The sequence below is a fragment of the Macaca mulatta genome, chromosome 16, assembly GCF_049350105.2.
Source record: "Macaca mulatta isolate MMU2019108-1 chromosome 16, T2T-MMU8v2.0, whole genome shotgun sequence".
Lineage (NCBI taxonomy): Eukaryota > Metazoa > Chordata > Mammalia > Primates > Cercopithecidae > Macaca > Macaca mulatta.
Window position 1 is genome coordinate 46,497,744 of NC_133421.1, and position 20,624 is coordinate 46,518,367.

General features: G+C 45.3%; 2 protein-coding genes across 2 annotated transcripts in view; both read left to right on the top strand.

Moving 5' to 3' along the window:
• The window catches only part of SYNRG (synergin gamma), a 334,879-nt gene that overhangs the window by 75,426 nt on the left and 238,829 nt on the right, over window positions 1-20,624 (top strand). The window lies entirely within an intron of this gene.
• Window positions 17,866-20,624, top strand: part of HNF1B (HNF1 homeobox B) — a 70,955-nt gene continuing 68,196 nt past the window's right edge. The window contains exon 1 of the mRNA XM_077969405.1: window positions 17,866-17,969. The gene's annotated coding sequence lies outside the window, so the exon portion shown is untranslated. The remainder of the gene's footprint in view (window positions 17,970-20,624) is intronic.

Here is a 20,624-nt window from a genome sequence, read left to right on the forward strand (position 1 = left end):
ACCGTGCTAGCCAGGATGGTCTCGATCTCCTGACCTCGTGATCTGCCCGCCTCAGCCTCCCAAAGTGCTGGGATTACAGACGTGAGCCACTGTGCCCTGCCCCAAGTCCTGATTATCTTATCTGTAAAACGAGGATAATTGTATTTCTTACTTCAAGAGTTGCTGTGAGAGTTACATGCGATAATATAAGAAAAATATCACCAGCCAAGCGCACAGTAAGTCTTCGATAGCAGCAGCAACAGCAGCAACAATAGTAATAGTAGTAGTGGTGGTAGCGGTACTAGGAATGTATGAACAGTGGTAGGAGTGATAGTGGTAGGGGTGGTATTCATAATGGCAAGAGTGTAATTAATAGTAATAGTAGTGGCCAGATGCTGTGGTTCACACCTGTAATCCCAGCACTTTGGAAGGCCAAGGCAGGAGGATTGCTTGAGGGCAGGAGTTCAAGACCCCATTTCTGGAAAAAATTTTTAAAAATCGGTCAGGTGTGGTGGCATGCACCTGTAGTCCCAGCTATTTGGGGGCTGAGACAGGAGGATTACTTGAGCCCAGGAGTTCAAGGCTGCAGTGAGCTATGATTGCACCACTGCATTCCAGCCTGGGCAACAGAGTGAGACACCAACTCTTAAAAAAAAAAAAATAGTGGTATATTGGTGGTGGTGGTGGTATTAACAGTGGTAGTGGTAGTAGTAGTAGCGGTATTAATAGTGGGAATAATGGTAATAGTAGTGGCATTAATGGTAGTTGTAGTGATAACACTAGTGGTGGTAGTGGCAGTAGCAGTGGTGTTAATGGTGGTAGTCGTGACAGTAGCACTAGTCACGTAGTGGTAGTAATTGTGGTATTAATAGAGGTTGTAGTGGTTGTGGTAGTAGTGATATTAACGGTGACAGAAGTGGTGGTAGTAGTAGTAATAGTAGTGGTTGCAGAGTAGGGTATTAGTCATGCTGGCAGGAATTGAGTGGTGGTAGTAAGTGGTAGTAGTACGGGGTGATTTTAATGTTGACGTACCCTGAAGGCATGGTGGTAACTTGAGGATGTCAAGTGGGCTTGTTAACTTAAGTTACTTCCACTCTGGGAGACTGGGAGAGTATAGCAGTGGGAGAGGGATGCAAAGGAAACCTATATTCTGGGGTCCCAGTTGTCCTTATGAGCGGGAGAGCTGCAATTCCCAGGCACAGCCACAAGGCGGGGGCAATGATTTGGCACTCATGACATCGGAACATGCCCAGGAAAAAATAACTGGCTCAGGAGCTGGGAGCACCCTGAGGACCCCAGGAGACTCCCGGGAAATGAAGGAGAGTTGGCTGGTGGAGCTTCAGAGACAATTCGATCCTTGGGGTTTAAGACAGACAGCAGAGCAGGGTCCGCCACAGGAAAGCAGGAAGGGAAAGTGCAAAATGGGATGAGAGCAACAGGGGTGACCCCAAAACTGTGGTTCTCAATTTGTTTCCACCTGAGTGACAACGTTGGAACAGGGTGTGTGTGTGGCCCTCACTTCCAGGGGTGGGTGGACGCAAATGAGCCACAGATGATGAGCAGTTCCCCTTTCTCTCTCACTCATCAGGACCCTCTATTATGTGGTGGGTATCCGAGAGTTTGAGGACCACTGATTTGGACTGGAACGTGGTGGCCAGAGGACGCAGAGAGAAAGTTTAAAAGGTACAGACGTCTTTCAAGGAGCCACCTACACACAGAGGACTAGAGTGGCTGAGGATGGGCTGTGGGTGTCAATGCTAAAAACATGGCTTTATGGTTAGGGTTTGTAAAAGGGGCCCAGATTCCAATTCTGGCTCTACACTTTCAGCTACGTGACCTTGGACAAGGAGATAATATTAGTACTGGTAGGTTTGTTGTCCAGAGTAAATGAGATGATATCTTTAAAGTGCTTAGCATGTGCCTGGTAGTAACTACAGTTAACTGCAAAAAAAAAGGGCAGCTATGATTATTACTATCATTATTGTTACGTGGGCTTGACAATGGAGAGAGATTACTTTTAAATCCTCTCTCTATAATCCCATCAATGTTACAGTGTCTTATACAGGCACTGTCTTGTATTTTGCTCAAGGTGTGTTACGTGTAATAGAACTGGCTTCCCAATGAGATTTCAAGGCCCCTAAGGGTAAAGCTATATGTCTCTTGACTTTTGGACAATTCCAATTATAACTCTGGACATAGAGTAGTTGGGTGATCAACATACTTGTCCATTGGTCTGTTGTAAAATTGATAGCCTGTAAATTTTCCAGCATGGCACCTAACAAAGCAATGCAGTAATCATTTGCTAAGCACCAGCTGTATGCTGAGAACACTGGGATAGTCTAATTTGGGGAGATTGTCCTATGCATCCCTGTCTTCTCATTGCTAGGCTATGACTCTGTGGGAGCCCATTGAATCTCTCCTCTTCCCTCCACTCTGACCAAACTGACCCCACTTCTGGGCAGAAACACTGGCATGGAACAGAAGAGACAGTACTAGAAACTAACTTGGTTCAGTGAATTTAGGCATTTGTTTCTCAAGTTCACAAGACCATTTCCTGATGGACTAGACAAAATTGATATAAAGTTGCCGTGACACTGAAGGAAAGGAAGAGAGAAAGAACTGAAAGTCCTGCTTAAATAAACTCAAAGGAAGCCAACGGGGTAAAGGTCCACATTAAATATCTTCTCTGACTTCCTTGGCCTCGTTGCTCTTCTGCCTTATGGGTCTGTTTCCTCATCTGGAACATAAGGGTACAAAAGTAGTGGGTTGCCAAGGTCGTTTAAGGACCCTGGACATAGCTCTATGTGGAGACTCACAGTGACAGAATTCTGGCTGCTTTTTAGTCACTAATTCCCTGTGTGGCCAGGGCCCCGGAGTCACTCATCCTCCACACCTCAGCTTCCCCAAGTGCAGGTGACCTCCAGGTTTACCCTGGCTGACCTTTAAAGGCCATCCCAGCCGGGACACCGATGCTACTTCTAACGTTCTGCCCAGTTCTGCCTGCCCTGCTCTCACCCCGACCACTGTTTGGAGTTTCAGTGGTGGGTGAGTTTCACTTCTTTTTCTTTCTCTCGATGGCAGGTAACTTTCGTGATGACGTACTCCTCCAGAGACGGTCTGGGACACAATTCTGATGGATGGAGGTGAACATGACTGTCCCTTGATACAAGGGGTAGAATTGATTCTGTTGCTGTTGTCCTTTGAGAATCACCACATGACTCTGTGTGGCTATTTCTTCAACTGCAAAATGAGAGAGCATGTTTCCTTTTTAGTCAGCAATATCACCCTTAAGGAAACCTTGAAGGGCAGTTCTATTATTAAGTATCTCAAGCACAAACTTTGATAAATGGCTTCTTTTTTTGCAAATTACAAATTGAATAGCCTTCTCTCCTCCTGTACTCCTGCACTCTCTTCAACCCGGAACCACAGGGGCTCTTTCAAGGGCATTTACCCCTTTGAGATGGGGAAAGAGGTGCCATTAATATGAACTTTCTCCTTCATCCTGATTCACCCTCCATTTCATTGCTGGCTGAAGGCCTCCTGTACAACCAGATGCATTTGAATAATTAATACTCAGCAAGTTGAATGGTTGACCTTCAACAGCTTTATGGCTCCTGAAACTGAGAGTGTTGTCTGTGAAGGCAGGGTCTCATGAAGCGGTCCAGGATGGCGCCTGAGGGAGGCTTCCTCATTAAACTCAAAGAATGTGGGATAAGAGCAGAAGCTGGCATGACTGCAGCCTCACCCAAGCCTCTGTGGAGAGCATCTTAGGTAGGAACTGGGCTTAAGTGAGAGTCAGTGATAAATGAGTGGCCATACCACACCTCAGAAGAGTGAACATGTGACTGAGATAAAAATGATCCGGTCTGCAGATTAGGAAGAGATGAGGCCCTAATACCTGTCAGGGGACAGGGAATGAATGTCCTTCATTGATCCATTCAAGAAACATGTATTGGGGCCGGGCGCAGTGGCTCACGCCTGTAATCCCAGCACTTTGGGAGGCCGAGGTGGGTGAATCACCTGAGGTCAGGAGTTCAAGACCAGCCTGGCCAACATGGCGAAACTCTGTCTCTACTAAAATACCAAAAAATTAGCCAGGCATGCTGGCGCACACCTGTAGTCCCAGCTACCCGGGAGGCTGAGGCAGGAGAGTCACTTGAACCTAGGAGGCAGGGGTTCCAATGAGGTGAGATGGCACCACTGCACTTCAGCCTGGGTGACAGAGTGAGACTCTGTAAAAAATATATATATATAGAGAGAGAGACCTACCAAGTACCAGGCATTGTTTTAGACACTAGGGTTATATTAGCGAATGAACCAGAACCTCCCCTCCCAAAAAAGAAACCCTGCCTTTGTGGAGCTTACATCCTAGTTGGGGAGAGAGTTGACGAATAAAATGCATCATTTGCCAGATGGTGATAAGTGCTTAGAAGGAGAAAGGAGGCAGAGCGTGGGGCTGGAGAACATCGGGTAGGAGATGAACTGCAGTTTTAATAAAGATGGGCAAAGGAAGCCTCCCTGAGGAGATGGCAGATTAGCACACATTTGTGGGAGCTGAGGAGTGGGCTCTGCAGCCATCTGGGGAAGAGGGTCCCAGGGCAGGAAAACTGCAAGTGCAAAGGCCCTGGGGCAGAAATGTGTCCTGATGTGTTCCAGGAAGAGCTAGGAGGCCCCATGGGGGGATTCAAGTCCGTCTCATAGGGCTTTTCCTCCCAGTGAGACCGGAAACCATTCGAGCATTTATCAGCAGAGAAAGGCATGAGGTGGCTTCTGACTTAACAGGATTCCTCTGGCTACTGTGTGGAGAAGAGACTGTAGGGGGCAAGGGAAGATGCAGAGGGACCAAATGAGATGACAGGAAAGATGCCTGGCATGACTGAAAGGAGCCTGATGGAGGAACCGAGAAGTGGTCAGATCCTGGGTTCATGTTGAAGGAAGGTTGGCGGATTTGCTGAAGGAGTAGATACAGGTGTAAGGGAAAAGGACTAGTCCTTGGTTCTTGTTTTGGGGCCTGAGCAGCTAGAAAGATGAAATTGCCAGCCGGGCGCGGTGGCTCAAGCCTGTAATCCCAGCACTTTGGGAGGCCGAGACGGGTGGATCACGAGGTCAGGAGATCGAGACCATCCTGGCTAATGTGGTGAAACCCCGTCTCTACTAAGAATACAAAAAATTAGCCGGGCGAGGTGGCGGGAGCCTGTAGTCCCAGCTACTCGGGAGGCTGAGGCAGGAGAATGGCGTGAACCCGGGAGGCGGAGCTTGCAGTGAGCTGAGATCCGGCCACTGCACTCCAGCCTGGGCGGCAGAACGAGACTCCGTCTCAAAAAAAAAAAAAAAAAAAAAAAAAAGAAAGATGAAATTGCCGTGTATGGAACCGAGACAGATTGCAAGAGAGTTGAGCAGGAAAATAAGCAGCAGCGTATGAACAATGTAGGGAGGGGATGTGTGGCATGCCTGCCCCACCCAGGAGAGTTCAAGGAATCTTACCAAACCGTGTCAGCCGGGGCACCCTGCACAAGTGGTACTGCAGGGTGAGGGAACGTTTTCTTGCGTCAGAGCACCTGGCCTCATTCAGGTCCCTCGTCTGCCACTCTCCAGTGAAGGGATTTGGGACACATCATTTAAGCAAGCTGTGCTTCAGTCTACCCATCTTCAAAATCTCGGAGAGGGTGTGTGTGTGTGTGTGTGTGTGCGTGTGTGTGTGTGTGTGTGTGTGAGAGAGAGAGAGAGAGAGAATATATATATAGCTTCGTAAAATGCAAAACATTACACCCAGAGGCAGAGGTACAGTGAAATACTAGACTTTGGAACCAAAAGAGCTGCAACCCCTTCCTAGCTACATGATGTTGGGCAAGTTTCTTTTTTTTTGGAGACAGAGTCTCACTCTGTCACCCAGGCTAGAGCACAGAGGCGTGATCTCGGCTCGCTGCAACCTCCGCCTCCTAGGTTCAAGCGATTCTCCTGCCTCAGCCTCGTGAGTAGCTGGGATTACAGGCATATGCCACTGTGCCCATCTTATTTTTGTTGGTGGTGGTTTTTCTTTCTTTTTTTTTTTTTTTAGTAGAGACAGGGTTTTGCCATGTTGCCCAGGCTGGTCTCGAACTTCTGACCTCGGGTGATCCCCCTGCTTCAGCCTCCCAAAGTGCTGGAATTGTAAGCATGAGCCACCGTGCCCAGCCAATGTTGAGCAAGTTTCTTAATCTCTCAAAGTCTTGGTTTCCTCATGTGTAAAGTGGAGATAGCACTGCCTACCTTACAAGATTGTCATGAGGTTTTAAGAGATAAGGCTTTTAAAGCATCTAGCAGAGAGCTAGGTACATAGTAGGAGCCCGATATAGCTGTTATTACACATGAAATAATGGTTATTATAGGTGTATTTATTTGTGTGTTGGCCACCTGGGTGATCCCAAAGCCCAGCAACATAGATGATATTATTTTATCTTGTGATGTATCATCAATAAATGATTTATTATGTATTTGCCTGTGGCCACATATACTCTGTGACATTATGAGCTTCCAAGAAACTCCTAGGAGCTGAGAAATAATAATAGAGACTTAAATATCCAAAATCAAACTTTCTTGAGACAAGGGATCTCATTTTATATTTTTTTCTTTGTATCTTTTACTGTAGACCTGGTTCAATGACTACACTTGAAAGTTATTTAATAGATAGATAGGATCAAAGAAAGGGAGCTTAGACATTCTTTTACTTAACCACTTTCATTTAAACGTAAGAAAACTAGAGCCCCGAGAGGGCCAGCGACTTGCCAGAGTGAACCAGCAAGTGAGTAGCTGATCTAGGGCTGGTATGAAGCTCGCCTGCCTCTTAGATCGATGGCTTTCCACTCTACTTCTCATCTCTGTGGGATGAATGAAACCAACCATGGTGAAATCAAGATCCTTTATTGACTTAGACCCTCTTTGATGGGCTCATCCAGTCTGACAAAGATTCAGAAGATTTGCTTGTAATTCCTTGTAATGACAATAGGATAAAGCAAAGGTTCTTGAATGGTTCCTTGAGCTTCTTGGATTTCTCTGGGGCCTGCAGTGTTTGCACTGGTCTAGACATTTTCCACCAAATCCCCCAGCAAATATTTGAAGGCCTTGATACAATGCCATACAAATAACCATATCTAAAGCTCTCCTTCATAAACAGCCTGAGGTCCTTAGTCAGTCAGCAGTGATCGCAGAAAAAAACAAAACAAAACAAAACAAAACCAAAACTTGGCTCCTAGAAACAGTTTTTAAAAGGAAAACCTCAAAGACAACCTAAGAAGTAACACATTTTTGTTGTGGTTAAAGTCACAATTGTTATTTAGACCATTCACTGACAGCTGGGAGAGGGGTGTGTGTGTGTATTTTAACAGCTTTTCAAAGATACAGAAGAAATTTCCTTAGCAAATGTTAGTTTTTAAAAGTAACCTTTAAACTTTAAAAAAACCTGTGCCTCTTGTTCTGTTCCAAGTGTTGCATGTATAGCATTTAAATTTTAATAAGGGTTAGGGAAAAGACTTTGGAGTTAGATCAAATGCAGAAAAAAAATTGCTGTGGAATTTTGACGTGGTTCCTATAATAAGTTTCTTGTCATTGTCAGAGAAAAAAAGCAAGCACTCTCTCCTCACATGTTAGCAATCTGGCAATAGCACTAAAGATTTGTACAGGGAAATGCACACGAAATCTCAATAACCGTAGTTAGAGTTTACGACCAAAGCAGCCACAGCCAGACACCACAGATCAGAAAGTCCCAGGCCATCACCCAGCTGGACTACCTACTTGTCCCCACCCACTGCTTCCAACCTCCACAGTCTTCATAATTACTTCTGCACTACCTCCCAACCTTGTAAATTAACAATCTTATTTCCTAAAACCTTCTACTTTATTTATCCCCAGTAATCACAGGTTAATCAGATAAACTACCCTGTGGTCATCAATCAGCAAGTCCTTTAGCAAAAGCAAGTAACAAAATAACCTAAATGTATTATTATTGATAATCATAGCAACTAACATTTCTGCTGCTTTATGACAATACTGTGCATTATCTAATTTAATCTTCATTCAAACTATGAATTTGCACTTACATTATCTCCATTTTTACCAAAGTAGAACCTAAATTCTAACTAGTACTCTATTCTAGTTTAAATACATAAAGGATCTTTAGCAATAATTGATAGAATTTGAGAATTATAAAAGTCTCTAAGAGATCTTTTTTTTTTTTTTTTTTTTTGAGACAGAGTCTCACTCTGTCACCCAGGCTGGAGTGCAGTGGTGCAATCTCGGCTCACTGCAAGCTCCGCCTCCTGGGTTCACACCATTCTCCTCCCTCAGCCTCCCGAGTAGCTGGGACTACAGGTGCGCGCCACCACGCCCAGTTAATTTTTTTTTTTTTTGTATTTTTACAAAAATACAAAAAAATACAAACAGGGTTTCACTGTGTTAGCCAGAATGGTCTCGATCTTCTGACCTCGTGATTCGCCCGTCTCAGCCTCCCAAAGTGCTGGGATTACAGGCGTGAGCCACCGCACTCAGCCAAGATCATATAATCTTAATGGAGTGTATTGCATGTTTTTTCTTGCCACTAATATTTGATTGGCAGTAATTCCTAAGCCATAAACAGGACCATACTACAAAAATGTTTGAAACTTTTTTCAGTTAATATATTGAGTAAGGCCGGGCGCGGTGGCTCAAGCCTGTAATCCCAGCACTTTGGGAGGCCGAGGCGGGCGGATCACAAGGTCAGGAGATCGAGACCACGGTGAAACCCCGTCTCTACTAAAAATACAAAAAATTAGCCGGGCGCGGTTGTGGGCGCCTGTAGTCCCAGCTACTCGGGAGGCTGAGGCAGGAGAATGGCGTGAACCCGGGAGGCGGAGCTTGCAGTGAGCCGACATCGCGCCACTGCACTCCAGCTTGGGCGACAGAGCGAGACTCCGTCTCAAAAAAAAAAAAAAAAAAAAAAAAAAATATATTGAGATATCATTAAATAAATAAGAATTAGAAAGTGTCAGCAACAATTGAGATTAAAGAAACTTGCACTTTCTCATTTTGCTTTAATTTTTTACAATGGCTGTACATTACCAAGAACTAAAAGAAAAAGTTATCTCCATTTTTAAAAGTTAAAAAGGATTACAGTACTTTATAGCAGAACATTGACACAAACCCATTGACATAAAAGTTTAGTCATTCACAGGGAGGGGGACATCCCACACCAGGGCCTGTCGGTGAGTTGGGGGCAAGGGGAGGGAGAGAATTAGGACAAATACCTAATGCATTCAGGGCTTAAAACCTGGAGGGCAGGCTGATGGGTGCAGCAAACCACCATGGCACATGTATACCTATGTAACAAACCTGCACGTTCTGCACGTTATATCACAGAACTTAAAGTAAATTGTTTTAAAAAGTTCAGTTATTTATACCAACCTAGAGCTTTATGGTTTGCAAAGTACTTTTAATCTTCACAATAACCCTGTAAGATATTTAATTTTCTGGGGAAGGAAACTGAGGCTGGGCATGGTGGCTGATGCCTGTAATCCCAACACTTTTGGAGGCTGAAGCAAGTGGATTGCTTGACCTCAAGAGTCTGAGACCAGTGTGGGCAACATGGTGAAACCCTGACTACACACAAAAAAACAAAAATTAGCCAGGCATGGTGGCTCCACGCCTGTAGGCCCAGCTACTTGAGGGGCTGAAGGGAGAGGATCGCTTGAGCCCAGGCGGTGGAGGTTGCAGTGAGCCGAGATTGTACTACTGCACTCCAGTCTGGGTGACAGAGTAAGACTCTGTCTCAAAAAAAAAAAAAAAAAAAAAAAAAAGCGTGTATAGTGTGTGTCACTCAAGGTTATATATATCCATAAGGTAGAATTTGAACTCAGACCTCTGGACCCCGTGTGCTGCACATATTCCATGACCCTAAGACCTTCCTATAGTCACTTATCCATGTGTCCCAGGTCCTAAATGCTTTCTGGATTCTGCTCTGTCACCTGTACCTAGAAGTTTATGAGTTTTCACTTCCAGGATCTACTATTTTGAAGAGGAGATCCACCGTGTAACAGCTGTTCCTTATCACTGGAAAGAAGAGAATAATGCTGCTGCTGCTGCTGCTGCTTCTGCTGCTTTTTTCAAAGGTTCTCACTCTGTTGCCCAGGATGGAGTGAAATGGCACTATCTCAGCTCACTGCGGCCTCAACCTCCCAGGCTCAAGCGATCCTCCTACTATAGCCTCCTGAGTAGCTGGGACTGTAAGTGAGCACCACTACAACAGGCTAATGTTTTTTTTATTTTTTGTGGAGAAGGGGCTCTCAATTGCTGCCCAGGCTGGTCTTGAAGTCCTTGGCTCAAGTGATCCACCTGCCTTGGCCTCCCAAAGTGCTGGGATTATAGGCGTGAGCCACCTCAACTGGCCAATAACTCTTCTTAACTAGACCCTTGGGGGAAAATGATACATGCATCCTAGGCATGAGCATAGTGCCTGCTAAGAGGTTCTCCCTTTCCCTCTCCTCTTCTTGCTACAGACTTCCTTGAGCCCTGACTGCACACAGAGCCCACGTTATGGAAGAAACTTCCAGAGGCGCATAACTAGTCAGCCCTGACTACATGTTTCCTATGTGCCAACATCTTCCATTGTTTTCTTCATTAAGTCCCAGCAATAATATTATCCCACCTTTCAGATGAGGAAACTGAGCTTTAGAGAAATTAAATCGCTAGTGAATGGTCACAGTGAGTAAGAGGAGGAATGGAAATTCCAATCAGCCATCTGTTCCCACCACCCACGTTCTTAAGTGCTCCTTTTGGCTCCCTTTGAAGAGTGTACAAGGGAGAAGAAGGAATCAGGGATCTGTTTTGGCTTTTAATAGCATATATGCATGTGTGCATGCACGTGTGTGTGTGTATCTGTGCAAGCAGGCAAAACAGTACAAAGGAAACAAATAAACTGAATAGCAATTACCTAGACAAAGAGAGGAGATTGGGAAGCAGGTGATAAACAGGGGAGAAAGCAGACTTTCTCTTTTTGCTTTAGTAAGTTTTGATTATTTGAATTTATCATAATGTCTATTCAATCTTTTTAAATTATGATAAATCCACACAGCATAACACCTGCTGTCTTGACCATTTTAAGTGTACAGTTCAATAGTATTTTAAGTACATTGTTATTATTGGGCAGTCATCAGCACCATCGGCTCCATAACCTTCATCTTGCAAAACTGAAACTCTGTACCCGTTAAATAATAACTCCCCATCCCTCACTTCCCAGCCCATGGAAACCACCATTCTACTTTCAGTCTCTATTAATTTGGCTACTCTAGATATCTCATATAAGTGGAATCATACAGTTTTCGTCTTTGTGTGTCTGACTTATTTCAGTAGCATAACGTTCTCAAGGTTCATCCCTGTTGAGACATGTGTCAGAATTTCCTTCCTGCTTTTTTTTTTTTTTTTTTTTTGAGATGGAGGTGTGAGCCACCACACCTGGCCAGAATTTCCTTCCTCCTCAAGGTTGAATAATTTTCCATTGTATGTATATGTATATACATGTACATATACAATGTATATATGTATGTAGATATAGTATACATTGTATATATGTATGTATATAGTATACATTGTATATATGTATGTATATATAGTATACATAGTATATATGTATGTATATATAGTATACATACTATATATGTATGTGTATATATTGTATACATACTATATATGTATATATACAATGAAAAATTATTTTGTCCATTGAGAGATGAATGAACAAATATATATATATATATATATAAAATCTCTTAATAGACACTTGAGGCTGGGAGCAGTGGCTCACGCTTGTAATCCTCGCACTTTGGGAGGCAGAGGCGGGCAGATCACTTGAGGTCAGGAGTTCAAGACTAGCCTGAACAACACAGTGAAACTTTGTCTCTACTAAAAATACAAAAATTAGCCAGGCATGGTGGTGGGTGCCTGTAATTCCAGCTACTTAGGAGGCTGAAGCAGGAGAATCACTTGAACCTGGGAGGCGGAGGTTGCAGTGAGCCAAGATTGCACCATTGCACCCCAGCCTGGGCTACAAGAGTGAAACTCCTTCTCAAAAAAAAAAAAGACACTTGAGTTGCTTCCACCTTTTGGCTAGTGTGAATACTTATGCTATGAACATGGGTACACAAATATCTCTTCAAGTCCCTGCTTTCAGTTCCTTGGGGCCTATAACCAGAAATAAAATTGCTACATTATATGGTGATATTGATTTGTTTTGTAATTCAAAAACTAAAAGCCTTTTTTAAAAAGTGAATGCTCACATAGATTACAATATTCAGTAACAAGACAAGGAAGACAGTAGTGAAAATGATGGCTTAAGGGTCACTGCAGTTGTCAAGGGCTGTGAGCTTCCTGGGGACAGGGGCCAGCTTTGCAGCTTCATACCCCACCCCACCACCCCATGCCCGACACATGCCTGTCTTCTTTAGGTGCTCAGTATGCTTACACTCAATCCCATTGCCCTAAAGCAATGACCTCACCAGAGTAGCTGGTGACAGAGGCAAGTGACAAATCTTCCCAAAGGACACAAAAGGCCTGCGTGGAGACAGTGCCCTGGTGACAGTGGAGGACAGGTCTTGATCACCTGCTCACTCACTGTATGACCTTGGGCCCTTAACTTCTGGGGCCTCAGTCTCCCTGGTTCCATGAAGTTTCTGTCCACCTTGCATTGTCACAGAATTACCGTGAAAATTCACCATTTATTCCTTCACCTAAATATTGCATGCCTCCTGGTGCAGGGCTACATCAAATTTGAAAGTAAAAAATTTCATTCAAAAAACACCGCTTGTGTTTTTATGTTTGTGTTATTTGCATAGCATTTTTTCATTATTTTATTTTGTATTCCTTGATTCGTTCTACACTGAAGCGCCTTGTCTCATTCCTTTGTTTTTAACACAAGGGTCTAAGAAGAAAAAAGTGCTCGGAGTTCTTTAAGAGCTTGGAACATGACTTTCTTCTGATGGCCCCATAAACCAGATTATCTCCCATGCCCTACAGGCGAGAACTCTCGGGTCAGGAACTTCTGGGAAACGGTGCATTCTTCTGCTCTCTGAAAAACCTGTCAGCTCTTCTACTCCATAATGGTCATCTCCAGCTGCAAGGAGAAGTTAATGAGGTGTGCGGGACAGTGATGGGAAAAGGTCAGCCTCCACATCACTCCTGACACCACTGCCAAGTGAGGGCCACGAAGGGGAACTGGCCATCGGGTAAGAGAGCTGGACCAGAAAGCAATCTCTATTGCATTAGCTGCTGGTTCTGAATGTGTGGAAAGAGGCCAAGGTCCAGCCCATGGACTGTGACGGAACATTCTTACAACACTGAGAGGTCTGAGCAAAGGCCGGCCAGACAGCAGAGGCACTGCCTCTGTCCAGTGGTGTCTTGGGGGTATTTTTTCCTTACTTTTTGCCTTTCTCTCTCCATCTCTCCCTCCCTCTCTCCCTCTCTCCTTGTCTCTCCCTCTCTCCTTGTCTCTCCCTCTCTCCCTCCCTTTCTCCCTCTCTCCTTCTTTCTCTCTCTCCCTCTCTCTCTCCCTCTCTCCTCTCTCTCTCCCTCCCTTTCTCCCTCTCTCCTTCTCTCTCTCTCTCCCTCTCTCCTCTCTCTCTCCCTCCCTTTCTCCCTCTCTCTCTCCGTTTCACTCTCTCTCCTCTTCTTACCTTCCTTCGTTTCTTTTCTTTCTTCATTTCTTTCTTTTGCTTTCCTTCTCTCCTTCCCTTTTATCCTGCTTTCCTTTTTTTTAAAAAAAAGCTTATTTCATTTCTTTTCTTCATTATCCCCCTTTTCTTTTCTTTCTTTCTGCCTTTCTCTCTCCTCCTATACCTCCAATCAATCTCCCCTTATTATTTTCCAAATTGTAAAAAATTCCTGAGAGGTGTCTGTCTTGTGACCTCTAGGCAAGTTTATCCAAAAATAAAATAGAAATTAGTACTTTTCTATTTTATGCACAAGCCGATATATTGAGGGTACAGGATGAAAATCTTGGATCTTACTTTTTTTATTTTTGAGTCGGAGTTTCGTTCTTGTTGTCCAGGCTGGAGTGCAATGGTGCGGTCTCAGCTCACTGCAACCTCCGCCTCCTGGGTTCAAGTGATTCTCCTGCCTCAGCCACCCAAGTGGCTGGGATTACAGGCACCCGCCACCACATCCAGCTATTATTTATTTATTTATTTATTTATTTGGTATTGTTAGCAGAGACGTGGTTTCACCATTTTGGCCGGGCTGGTCTCGAACTCCTGACCTCAGATGATCCAACCACCTCAGCCTCCCAAAGTAATGGGATTACAGGTGTGAACCACCATGCCTGGCCTTATTTTTATATGTATGTTAACTCCATACTTTTATTCTTGTGTTAGTCTTACAATGAGCATAAAATATTAGTATGGTAGCACATGTAGTAAGTTAATTAATTCATTCATACAAATAGTGGAAACGAGGTGTTCAAACTTTTTTTTTAATTGAGAGGAGTAACTGGGGAAAAATATTTTCACACAAATGCTTTAAAGAAAAGCCCTTTAAAAACTTAGCAACACTTCATTCAACTCATTCCTATGTATAGTCAGTGTCTTTGCAACTCAGAGGGGATTTCTGGGCATGCACTGGGCCTGTATGGTAGGGTGGGTGGAGCGCACGAACATCCCAAGAAGTCCGAGTTGATTTCCAGCCACATGTCACTTTTGAACCTCCTTCCCCAGGAAGATCCCTCACTTACAACAGTGTCCCGCACACTTCCTTTTCACTGTCCCCTGCCCTTTCATTTTTCTCGTTCATACATCCTCTTGTTCATACATCCTCTTGACTTGCTGTCTGCCCCTGGCTCTTGCTGGCAGGTGAGCTCTGGGAGGACAGGGGCTTTGTCTGTTTCATTCACGGCTGCATCACCAGTACCCGGAATAGGGCCTGACACAGACACATACTTGTTGAACAAACAAACCAACTTCTGCAAAGGTCCAAGTTACAAACCCAAACAAGGCTTGAGAACTCTGTTACAAACAGAATTTTCTAATTCTGGTGGAATTAGAATTCTACTGTATTTTCTCTCTTCTTTTTTTTTTTTTTTTTTTTTTGAGATGGAGTCTCGCTCTGTCACCCAGGCTGGAGTGCAGTGGCGGGATCTCAGCTCACTGCAAGCTCCGCCTCCCGGGTTCACGCCATTCTCCTGCCTCAGCCTCCCAAGTAGCTGGGACTATAGGCGCCCGCCACCTCGCCCGGCTAGTTTTTTGTATTTTTTAGTAGAGACGGGGTTTCACCGTGTTAGCCAGGATGGTCTCGATCTCCTGACCTCGTGATCCGCCCGTCTCGGCCTCCCAAAGTGCTGGGATTACAGGCGTGAGCCACCGCACCCGGCCTTTTCTCTCTTCTTAATCATTAGTTTTCTGAAGGCTAATTTCATAGCAATTATGATGCTTAATTACATGGAGTTAAACACTTTTTGGCCGGGCGTAGTGGCTCACGCCTGTAATCCCAACACTTTGGGAGGCCAAGGCGGGCGGATCACGAGGTCAGGAGTTTGAGATCAGCCTGGCCAATGTGGTAAAACCCTGTCTCTACTAAAAAATACAAATATTAGCTAGGTGTGGTGGCACTCACGTGTAGTCCAGGCTACTTGGGAGGCTGAAGCAGAAGAATCACTTGAACCCAGGAGGTGGAGGTTGCAGTGAGCCAAGATCGTGCCACAGCATTCCAGCCTGGGTGACAGAGGGAGACTCTGTCTCAAAAAAACAAAACAAAACAAAACAGAAACAAAAAAACACTTTCTAACTCCCTGGCCAGATTGAACTCCTTGAGAATAGAAATTGTATTTTTAGGCCAGGCTCAGTGGCTCACACCTATAATCCCAACACTTTGGGAGGCTGAGGCGGGTGTATCACCTGAGATCAGGAGTTTGAGACCAGCCTGTCTAACATGGAGAAACCCTGTCTCTACTAAAAATACAAAATTAGCCAGGCGTGAAGGCACATGCCTGTAATCCCAGCTATTCAGGAGGCTGAGGCAGGAGAATCGCTTGAACCCGGGAGTTGGAGGTTGCGGTGAGTCGAGACCGCGCCATTGCACTCCAGTCTGGGCAACAAGAGCAAAACTCCTTCTCAAAAAAAAAAAAAAAAAAAGAGAGAGAGAGAGAGAGAAATTGTGTCTTTAACATCTTTAAATCTCCAGTATTTTGCATATAGTAAATTCTGAATGGATGTTTGTTGAATGAATAAATGAATGTAACCTGGACCTTGGACATGCAGAAAGGTAGACACAGAACACAGCAAAAGATGTAGTCGCTTACAGAGCACCTGCGGCATACAGTGCACTGTTCTAAGCACAACTGAGCAACACAGAAGACTTAGAAAGTTTATTTCCTGGCCAGGCATGGTGGCTCATGCCTGTAATTCCAGCACTTTGGGAGGCTGAGGCAGGTGGATCACTTGAGGTCAGGAGTGCAACACCTGCCTGGCCAATATGGTGAAACCCTGTCTCTACTAAAAATATAAAAATTAGCCGGGCATGGTGGCAGGCGCCTGTAATCCCAGCTACTCAGGAGGTTGAAGCAGAAGAATCACTTGAACCCGGGAGGTGGAGGTTGCTGTGAGCCGAGATCGTGCCACTGCACTCCTGCCTGGGCAACAAGAGCAAGACCCCGTCTCAGAAAAAAAAAAAAAAAGCGTATTTCCTGTGCTTTAGGAATTTACAATCCACTTAGGAAAGATACAACAATCATGTAATGCCTCAAGAACAGCTGTAAATGGTTTTAGACTTCCAACAAACACAAAACAATAGGTTAAAATATGGTAAAGTAAGTTCATCAGCTTGTCTGCCAGTACAGTCAGTGAATTACTGTGCCCTATCACCACCTTAAGTCCTGGTGCTAAGGATCTGAGATTGATAAAAATTCAAGCCTGTCCTTGCGCAACTTCTGGTCTAGACACGTGATGAGGTCATTTCCACAACCTGAGCAAAGAGCCGGGACAGAAATCAGCACAGAGGGCACTGGGAACAGAAAGGAAGAATACAAAACCACAAAACCACGTGTTTCTCAACCTCAGCCCCACGGACATTTTTTTTTTTTTTAATTTTTAAAAATAGAGAAGGGGTCTCACTACGTTGCTCAGGCTGGTCTCGAACTCCTGGGCTCAAGAGATCCTCCTGCCTCAGCCTCTCAAAGTACTAGGATTATAGGCATGAGCCACCTCACTCTGCCCCATGGACATTTTAGACCAGATAATTCTTTGTTGTGGGAGGCTGTCCCATGCACTGTGGTATGTTTAGCCACATCCCTGGCTTCTACCCACTAGATGCCAGTAGCACCGCCCCCTCAGCCATGACAACCAAAAACGTCTCTAGACATTAGGACCAACTACATAATTTGCAAGGCCCAGTGCAAAAAGAAAGTGTGGGACTCTTCATTCATAAAGCAGAGGGAAAGTGCCCCTGAAGATACTCAGATATAAAGCGTTTTCATTCCCTTGGGATAGGCACACTATCAGGGTGAGTGCAAACCCTTGTAGGTGTCTGGTGACCCCACTCCATGACTCAGCACACACACGGAACCCACCAGCTGCCACGTCCCTGCTCTGACCAGCCACTGGGCCATGCATTTGCCCTTCCGAGGGCATGGAAGTCAAACCAGGTCTCCCTTCCCACAACTTGCTGCTCCAACCCATGGCAGATGGACAACCCCCAAGGGCATTACAACCATGGCACAAGGACACCCTTGGTTCAGAGGTGGGTAAAAAGCATGCCCCCCACGTAGCCTATTGCCTAATGCTCCATGGCACTGCCAGCCTGGGTCAGGGATGGCCACTGCCAAGCTCCACCCCGAGATGCCGTGCAACAAAAATACTCTATCTCAACCTCTCTCTGCCCACATGAAGACCCTAAGGACACAGAGGGCAGCAGTGGTTGCTGAGTGGGAGTGGGAAGAGAGAGGCCTGGCCAAGCCAGGGGCATCCGTGGATGGAGAGCTGGGGCCTGAAACCCACGCCGGAAAGGTAAGGAGGCAGTGGGAAGGGGGGACCACATGAACTGAGACTCTAAGCTCCCGGCATATGCCCTATTGCCCCATCAGCTTCACCTACAAAACAGAAAGTAAAAAACTATTAAGAATTGCAAGATGGCGGCCGGGCGTGGTGGCTCACGCCTGTAATCCCAGCACTTTGGGAGGCCGAGGCGGGCGGATCACGAGGTCAGGAGATCGAAACCATCCTGGCCAACACGGTGAAACCCCGTCTCTACTAAAAATACCAAAAAAATTAGCTGGGCGTAGTGGCGGGCGCCTGTAGTCCCAGCTACTTGGGAAGCTGAGGCAGGAGAATGGCGTGAACCTGGGAGGCGGAGCTTGCAGTGAATCAAGATCGCGCCACTGTACTCCAGCCTGGGTTACAGGGCTACAGAGCAAGATTCCGTCTCAAAAAAAAAAAAAAAAAAAAAAAAAAAAAAAAGAATTTCAAGATGGCAACTACAGGGCGTTAAACCCCAAGCACACTCATGAAGCTGACCCTACCAGATATTACCAGAGCCCCCTAGGAGTTAAAACCATGCCCAAGTGAGAACCACTGATTGATAATTCAACCTAGGGTCAGGTGGGGCTTCTCAAAGGACTTGAGCTCTCAGCTGATCCCAGAAGGTTACGGGGTGGGGTGGGGGGGATGATTAGAAGGAACAGAGCTAGTCAGGAAAGCTTCCAGCCACTCATGAATTTTAAACCACATTTTCAGGGAAGTTGCAAAGTCTGGTTTGGCTGGAAGGAGCTCTTCCAGGTGGAGGGAGTGGCAGGTGAACAGGCATAGGAATGGAAATTAGCAAGTCGCTATAGGTTTGGCAGGGGAAGTGTGGGGAGAGGATGAATAAGAGAGGGGTCTTTCCACCTTACATGGATTATATCTGAACTTTCCTGTTGCCGCACTGTGGCTTCTGGTGAGTTGCTGAACTTCTAGGCCTCCTCCTGCATGTGGTGTGGGCTGTGACTCACTCTTCCTAAGGCCCTGGTGCGTGAAAGCTGAGGGGCACCCATCAGCAACCTTGAAGAGGCTCCTTCCACGGAGACCCTCATCTCCGCTCTGGTTTCTTTCCCTCTGTGCTGCCCGGCAACACCTTCACTCACCTCCTGTGGGCAAAGGCTCACTGGAGGGTCTCCATCAATGAGATCAATGAGCCTGCTGGTACCGTGTCTCTCTAAGTGTGTCACCTCGGGTAATCATCATCAAATAAGAGCTACTGAAAGCTTATTGACAGCCTCTCTTCTAATTGCTTTATATAGGCATTGACCATTTACTGTTTACAACCTCCCTGTGAGGTAAATGCTATCTCTATCCCCATTTTAAAGGTGGGAACGGTGAGCCCCACAGAGGTTTAGTGAATTGCCCATATACAGTAAGTGAGCTGTGAGTCCAAAATCTGAATCCTGGCAATTTGGCTACAGAGTCTTCATATTGAACCATTTCACTCAGTTTTGTAAAATGGAGATAATAAGAGTAACCTGAGGCCGGGCACAGTGGCTCACATCTGTAATCCAAGCAGTTTGGGAGGCAGAGGCAGGAAGATCACTTGAGGTCGGGAGTTCAAGATCAGCCTGGCTAACATGATGAAACCTTGTCTCTACTAAAAACACAAAAATTAGCCAGGTATGGTGGCACGTGCCTGTAATCCCAGCTACTCAGGAGGCTGAGGCATGAGAATCGCTTGAACCCGGAAGCTGGAGTTTGCAGTGCACCAAGATCATGCCACCGCACTCCAGCCTGGGTGACAGAGTGAGGTTCCATCTCAAAACAAAACAAAACAAAACAAAAAACAAAAACCAGCAACCTCAGATAATTTTAAGGATCAGATGAGATTAGTGTAAATCTTCACACAGTGATATAGGTACATAATAAGTAGTCACTACTATTGTTATTGTCGTTACAAGCATTCTTTAAAAAAAATTAAATAATGGCTCATACGCCATTGAAAACTTTGAGATGCCTCATTGCCTAAGGAGAGAGGATGAGACCCCCCAGGCCTGGCATTCAATGTTTGCTCTTGACCAGCCCTGTCCTTACTTTCCAGTGTCATCGTTAGCAAGATTCCTCCGTGGTCCAGGCAGCCCAACTTGCTCTCCTCCCCCGTCGCCTCATTACCTGCTTTCATGCTGGGCTCAGCTCTTCTTTCTGCTTGAAATGTTCTCTGGCTTCTCCTTGATGTCAACATTCTATGTGCTCTTTAAGGACCCTGAGCCGGCACAGAATTTTGTTGGTTCCCCTATTATTATTGACATTTGCTTCTATTTATTAATTGTGCCAAGGGGGTTTACATGTACTGTCTGGTCTGCCAATTTCTACACTGTCCTCCTTTTTACAGATAAGGAAACTGAAGTTCAGAGTGTCATCTTACCCAAGGTCACATCTGAAAAGCAGCAGAGACCGATTTCAACCCAGATCAGGCTGACTCCAAGCCCCATGCTGATTCCCTACGGCACCTGCCTCTTGACTGGTACAGAAAGCCAGGGAGAGCTGCATTTGAATCTCAACCCAATCTGAGCAAGAACAAGCTCTGTGCAACTCCAACAGTTTAAGCATCAGTTAGGAACACTAACAATAATAATACTGTCTCATGGGCAGTTATGAAGAGCAAATGAGATGCTTTGTGTAAAGCAATCAGCACAGTGCTAT